The following is a 7,450-nucleotide window of genomic DNA, read 5'->3' on the forward strand; positions in this document are numbered from 1 at the left end:
AGCTGAGAGCTCGTTAAAGCTCCACCAGCCCCAGTTAAACCCATTTAGGGAAGGGTTAAGCCAGTTCAGAGTGATTTGGGAGCCTATTGAAGCAAAGGTTAATCTGGTATAAGTGCATCCACAGCGGGGATTTGAACCAATTTAACCGTTCCAGCTCCAGGTTTTCCCTGCAGGGTTTGGGGAAGGGTTCAGCCAGGCTGCGGAGAGCCTTGGGAAGAGGGAGGAAACAAAGCAGGGATGGAAGGGAAGAGCTGATGGAGGCTGAATGCGGAATGAATAGCCCACCCCTGCCCAGCCAGGGTTCCACGGGGGTCCCGATGCCCAGCTGGCACAGGGGGCAGCAGGGTGAGCACTGGGAGCCTCCCGGTCCATCCCAGCTCGTGGGACCGGGCAGAGCCCGAGCTGAGTCAGAGCAGAGGATGCTCCTTCCTCATCCCCTCATCATCCCGCTGCCCCAGGGCTTTCCCACGAGCCTCATCCAGCCGGGCCCTGGCACCTGGGAGCGGTGTTTGTTTATTTTTTGCTGTCATCGCTGAAGGGCTGTAATCACAATTAGAGCATCCACGAGGCACGGGGCAGAAATTCATCTCCTTTCCAAGGCCTGGATGCTCAGCAGAGTGGGAGGGAAAGAGGGAAAAGGTGGAAACGCTTCCATGCCGATTCCTGCACCCACACAGGTTGGCAGAGGTCACACCTGAGCGTTTCCCAACGCTTTCCCTCCGAGCTGCTGTCGCGTGTCGGGGTTGCAGCAATTCCCGGTGGCTGCAGGAGCCGGGAATGGGGAGTGCTTAATGCAGGAATGTGTGGGGGCCTGAATATATGTATTGTTCTGGAGAGAGTCCCTGTTAAGATCTATGTATTGTAAGATCTATGTATTAAATAAGTGGGTCCTTATGGAGAGAGTCCCTGTAAGATCTGTGTGGGTCCCAGTTACTCCAAACGAGCCACAGCTGCCAAGTCCTCAGCTGGGCAGCAGCTGTAGCTCGTGAAGGTAACTGGAATCAACAGCGGTGGGTCGAGAGCCCAGGAGGAGCCCCTGAGGAGACACATGAAGGACTGTGCTGCAGAGAAGAACAGCCTGGTACAGTATGGGACTTGAGAAACATGGGATACAACGAGATAGCAACAGGAATGTTCCTTAATGCGGGAATTCGGGGAGCTCCAGAGGGGCTCAGCGTGTGGGAACGGAGGGATGGGGCTGGGATTGGGCTGTGCCAGCCCTGGTGGGATGAGGAGCATGTGGGAACGGAGGGATGGGGCTGGGATTGGGCCATGCCAGGCCCGGTGGGATGAGGAGCGTGTGGGAACGGAGGGATGGGGCCGGGATTGGGCCGGGCTGGGCCGTGCCAGGCCTGGTGGGATGAGGAGCGTGTGGGAACGGAGGGATGGGGCCGGGATTGGGCCGTGCCAGGCCATGCCAGGCCTGGTGGGATGAGGAGCGTGTGGGAACGGAGGGATGGGGCCGGGATTGAGCCGTGCCAGGCCGTGCCAGCCCCGGTGGGATGAGGAGCGTGTGGGAACGGAGGGATGGGGCTGGGATTGGGCCATGCCAGCCCTGGTGGGATGAGGAGCATGTGGGAACAGAGGGATGGGGCCGGGATTGGGCTGTGCCAGGCCATGCCAGGCCTGGTGGGATGAGGAGCGTGTGGGAACGGAGGGATGGGGCCGGGATTGGGCCGGGCTGGGCCGTGCCAGGCCTGGTGGGATGAGGAGCGTGTGGGAACGGAGGGATGGGGCCGGGATTGGGCCGTGCCAGGCCATGCCAGGCCTGGTGGGATGAGGAGCGTGTGGGAACGGAGGGATGGGGCCGGGATTGAGCCGTGCCAGGCCGTGCCAGCCCCGGTGGGATGAGGAGCGTGTGGGAACGGAGGGATGGGGCTGGGATTGGGCCATGCCAGCCCTGGTGGGATGAGGAGCATGTGGGAACAGAGGGATGGGGCCGGGATTGGGCTGTGCCAGGCCATGCCAGGCCTGGTGGGATGAGGAGCGTGTGGGAACGGAGGGATGGGGCTGGGATTGAGCCGTGCCAGCCCCGGTGGGATGAGGAGCGTGTGGGAACGGAGGGATGGGGCTGGGATTGAGCCGTGCCAGCCCTGGTGGGATGAGGAGCGTGTGGGAACGGAGGGATGGGGCCGGGCTGGGCCGTGCCAGGCCGTGCCAGCCCCGCTGGGATCAGGAGCTGCCAGGCTGCGGAGCTGCTGCTGCCGCCGGAGGAGGAGAAGCGGCTCCCGCACCGCTCTGCTGCTGCGCTGCCTTGTGACTGCGAAATGAATGTGCTTAATATAGGCCAAGGGAAAACATTCTGCCCAAAATAGCAGCCCTTGCCCAGAACGCGCCGCAGCTCCGGCAGCAGCAGTCACAAGGTACCTGCCGAGGCACCGGGGCTGTGCCAGGTGTGCTGTGCCGTGCTGCACATCCCTCCCTGCTGTCCCCAAGGTCACCTCCCCCGGCTGCAGCTCCCCAAGAACGTGCCAGAGGGGCTCAGGGATGGGGATTGGGGTGGGGGCTGCATCCCCAAATCCTGCGATCCCATGGGTGCTGCAAAGGGTGGGATTGGGGTAATTCCTGCTGCTGCTGGACCTGAGGTTTGGGATGGGAAGGGAGCGGCTTTGGGGGGCTGCTGGCAGGATCGGGATGGGGATTGGGGTTGGAATTTGGGTTGGGATTGGGGTGGGGTGCAGGAGTGATGGGGTGGGGGCCGCGTCTCCAAATCCTGTGATCCCATGGGTGCTGCAAAGGATGGGATTGGGATAATTCTTGCTCCTGCTGGAGCTGAGGTTTGGGATGGGAAGGGGACAGTTCGGGGGGCTCACCAGAGGAGTTCAGGGATGGGATTGGGGTTGGGACTGGGGTAGGGGCCATATCCCCAAATCCTGCGATCCCATGGGTGCTGCAAAGGGTGGGATTGGGGTAATTCCTGCTGCTGCTGGACCTGAGGTTTGGGATGGGAAGGGAGCGGCTTTGGGGGGCTGCTGCCAGGCTTGGGAGGCTCGCCAGAGGAGATCAGGGATGGGGACTGGGGTTGGAATTTGGGTTGGGATTGGGGTGGGTTGTGGGGGTGATGAGGTAGGGGCTGTATCCCCAAATCCTGTGATCCCATGGGTGCTGCAAAGGATGGGATTGGATGAGATGGGATTGGGATAATTCCTGCTTGTGCTGGAGCTGAGGTTTGGGATGGCATGGGAGCAGCTCTGGGGGCTGCTGCCAGGCTCGGGGGGCTTGCCAGAGGAGATCAGGGATGGGGATTTGGGATTGGGGTGATGGGATGGGGGCCGCATCCCCAAATCCTGTGATCCAACGGGTGCTGCAAAGGATGCGATGGGGTTGGGATCATTCCTGCTCGTGTAAACCTGAGGTTTGGGGTGGGAAGGGGGCGGCTCGGGGGGCTCACCAGAGGAATTCAGGGATGGGGATTGGGGCTGGGGTGGGGGCTGCATCCCTAAATCCTGTGATCCAACGGGTGCTGCAAAGGATGAGATTGGATGAGATGGGGTTGGGATCATTCCTGCTCGTGTAAACCTGAGGTTTGGGGTGGGAAGGGGGCAGCTCTGGGGGGCTCACTCAGCTCATTGCTTTTCCCCAGAAACTATCAGATATTCCTCTTCTCCTGCTGGAATACCTGGCTGTGTCAGAGGAGTGGGGGTGATGCCAGGGAAAGGTTTGGGGGTCAAGGCTGCTCTGCTGCTGGGTTTGTGCTGCCCTGGCAGCTCCTCCTGTTGGGATCCCTGCAGCAGCCGAGCTGCTGTCATCTCCAAAGGCAGAAATCACCGTGGATCCCTTCCCTGATCCCGCAGAGATTCCTGTGGGTCCAACCTTTTCCTGTGGGTCCAGTCCCTTCTGGGGCTCTGAGCTGTCCCTGTGGTCACTCCTGACCGTCCTGGTGACAGGGTTTAATCCAGCCTGGCCAGGAAAATGGGCCAGGAGGGGCTGAGAGTTCAGAGCTGGAGCTTTGACATGTATCAAGGGAAAAGCCAGAAATCCTCCCCTCTTAATCTCAGGCTGCACCAGGGATCTGCATTCGGTGCCTAAAGCTCTGCTGTTCCAGCCTGAGGCTCACAGGAAGGGTTTGGGTGGATAAATTCAACCCCCTCACTCCAAATTTTGCCCCAGCATCTCATAAATGCTGGAAAAACCCCAAAATTTCCCTTTAACACGTAGCTCAGCCCTTTTTATGCTGTGGGATCTTTAACCCCTGCCCCTCAAGTGGCTCTGGACAGACCCAGGGGAACTCCCAGCCCCATAAATCTGTCACATCCCTGAAATCCACTTAAAAATCCCCCAAGGAGCAGAGCCAGCCCCGCCAACCGCTTCAGATGCAAATTTATGGCGTGGCCGGGGCCCAGTGGGGTTTTTGATTCACAAAGCTCCTGCCCAGGGGCTCGGCCAGGACAAGGTGAAGGCGACCTTGGGGTGGTTGGCGTGGAGTTCGTGGCCAGGGAAGGAGGGAAAAGTGAGGACAAGCCATGGAGGAGGGAGATAAGAGGCACAGGGAGGCAGGGCACAGCTGAGCGAGGAGGGAGGATGTGGGTTTTGTTTCCTTTGCTGATTGCTGGGCTTCCTGCAGGGCCCAAACTGAGGGAATTCCCCCGGCCACCGAGGCCCTGCCAAGTTTGCTTGGCTTGCTGCTCGGTATCAGCAGTGTAAATACATTTTTCCAGTGATTTTTCAGCCCTTAGGTGCTGGTTTTTTGGAGTTTGCTCAGCGGACTCTGGGTCTAGGAGGTGCCACCTAGCAATATTCAGATTTCTTCCAAAATTAGAAGAAAATTCTCGATTATTGAAGGAAGATCTGATGCTTGTGGGTCTTGTTGGTAGCCCAAAGAGCATTTTTATTGCTCAGAAATAATTTTGTTTGGGCAAAGCAGAATAAATGGTGCTGCCTTGCTGCTCGGTATCAGCAGTGTAAATACATTTTTTTAGTGATTTTTCAGCCTGGAGGTGTTGTGTTTTTTGGAGTTGGCTCAGGTGCCACCTGGAAATATTCAGATTTCTTCCCAAATGAGAAGAAAATGCTGGAATTTTGAAGGAAGATCTGCTGCTTGTGGGGTCTTGTTGGTAAAAAGAATAATTCTTGTTGGCAAAGCAGAATAAATGGTGCTGCTTTGCTGCTTGGTATCAGCAGTGTAAATACATTTTTCCAGTGATTTTTCAGCCCTTAGGTGCTGGTTTTTTGGAGTTTGCTCAGCGGACTCTGGGTCTAGGAGGTGCCACCTAGCAATATTCAGATTTCTTCCAAAATTAGAAGAAAATTCTCGATTATTGAAGGAAGATCTGATGCTTGTGGGTCTTGTTGGTAGCCCAAGGAGCATTTTTATTGCTCAGAAATAATTTTGTTTGGGCAAAGCAGAATAAATGGTGCTGCCTTGCTGCTTGGTATCAGCAGTGTAAATACATTTTTTCAGTGATTTTTCAGCCTGTAGGTGTTGGTTTGTTGGAGTTTGCTCATGTGGGGCATGGAGGTGCCACCTGGAAATATTCAGAAGAAAATGCTGGAATATTGAAGGAAGATCTGCTGCTTGTGGGGTCTTGCTGGTAAAAAGAATAATTCTTGTTGGCAAAGCAGAATAAATGGTGCTGCCTTGCTGCTCGGTATCAGCAGTGTAAATACATTTTTTCAGTGATTTTTCAGCCTGTAGGTGTTGTTTTGTTGCAGTTTGCTCAGTGGACTCCATTGAGGTGCCACCTGGAAAAATTCAGATTTCTTCCCAAATGAGAAGAAAATGCTGGAATATTGGAGTATCTGATGCTTGTGGGTCTTGTTGGTAGCCCAAGGAGCATTTTGATTGCTCAGAAATAATTTTGCTTGGGAAAAGCAGAATAAATCCTTGTTTTCCAGAGCTTTGGCTCGCTGGTGAGGAAGGATTTGAGGTTTTAATGGCTTCAGTGGTGACTTTAAAATTTTGCCCAGCCTGAAATTGGGAGCAAAAGAAACCTCACAGGACTGGGGACACCGGGACATGGTGTCACCTCCCCGTCCCTGCAGGCCATTCACACCTGGGGACAGCTGAGACGTCAACAAAATGGGATGGGAACAAGCTGAAAATTCCAAGAAAATTCCAAAATTGCCTTTTTTATGAGCAGGGAGAGCAGAAACGCCAAGGTGGGCCCTGGTTTATCTGGGTTTCACATCAACAGGAAAAGGAGGAAGGGGGGGAAGTTCCAAACAATGCTTTCCTGGGAAGTGAAAACAAGATTTTTAATGAACTTTTAAAGTGAAACTCTGCTCGGGAAGTGACGGTTCTGCATTAAATAAACAAAGAGCTGGAGGCTTTGCACGGGTGGGGGAGCTCTGAGAGCTCCTCACTCTCAGCTGATGGTCATGGGGAGCCTCGAAAATTTTCTATTTTTGCCTCAGCTGCGTCTTAAAGCTCCCCTGAAGAATATTGTGGCACTTTGGCAGCAATGGGACAGCACCCAGGTGGGATATCCTGGTGGTTTTTGCCTCTTTTGCCCCTTCCTTTCCCTCTCACCGCCCCATTTGTGGCCCCATGGCTCAGCCCAGGTGGAACTTGGCTCCCAGCTTGGCTGGTTTGGCTTTCACGGGCGCTTTGTTGCTGTTAAAACAAGCCCCAGACCTCTCCCTCCCTTCCCTGCCTTCAGGTGGTTGCCTTTTATTAAAAGCATTTTAATCTCTGATATTAACAGGAAAATAATTTCCTCATCCACCTCTCTGTTTTGTCAGCTCTGAGAGGCTTTTGGAGCTGTTTGCTGGGGATGCAAATGCAAAATATATTTATTTTTGTATGTCTATTTAAATATCTGCTCCCAAGTGAATTGATGTTGGGACTGCAGTAATTTTATTCTGTTGATTCCTTCACTGGATTAATTAAATTAATCTTGTGCTGATTACTTTGAAAGCTTTATTTTATTTGTTATTTATTGTTATTTATTTGTTATTTATTTGTTATTTTATTTGTTATTTATTTTATTTTAGTTTTATTTTAGCTTTATTTTATTTTTATTTTTACTTTCATTTTTTATTTTATTTTTATTTATTAATTATCATTATATAATTTTGTTTGGTTTGGGATTTTAATTTTTTTTTTTTTATTTCCAGAATATTGGGAAATATCCCTCATGAAAGCTGGGAGAACTGAGAGGTTTTAAACAGGTTTTCAATGGTGTTTTTACCCCAAAAAAGGTGAAAATTTTGAAGCCCAGGGCAGCATCTCTTTGTTTCTCATCCCAGCCTGGAATGAGGGAGGAATTCCTGGACTTCCCTGGGCTCTGAGCATCACACCCAGCACGGTGCCAGAGGCTTCCCAGCTGGAAAAACCAGATTCCTGCAGTCCCACAGGGTTTAGTCAGGACAGGGAGCCTGGGAACACCCTGAGGTGGCCAGGACAGGAGCTGGGCTTGGATCTGGTGTCCTGGAAGGGCTGAGCTGGAGCAGAGACCAGGCAGAGCTAAAGAATAAAACAGGGATTTATTAAAAGGATCTCCATGGCTCC

This window comes from Ammospiza nelsoni, chromosome 30 (genome assembly GCF_027579445.1).
Source record: "Ammospiza nelsoni isolate bAmmNel1 chromosome 30, bAmmNel1.pri, whole genome shotgun sequence".
Classification (NCBI taxonomy): Eukaryota; Metazoa; Chordata; class Aves; order Passeriformes; family Passerellidae; genus Ammospiza; species Ammospiza nelsoni.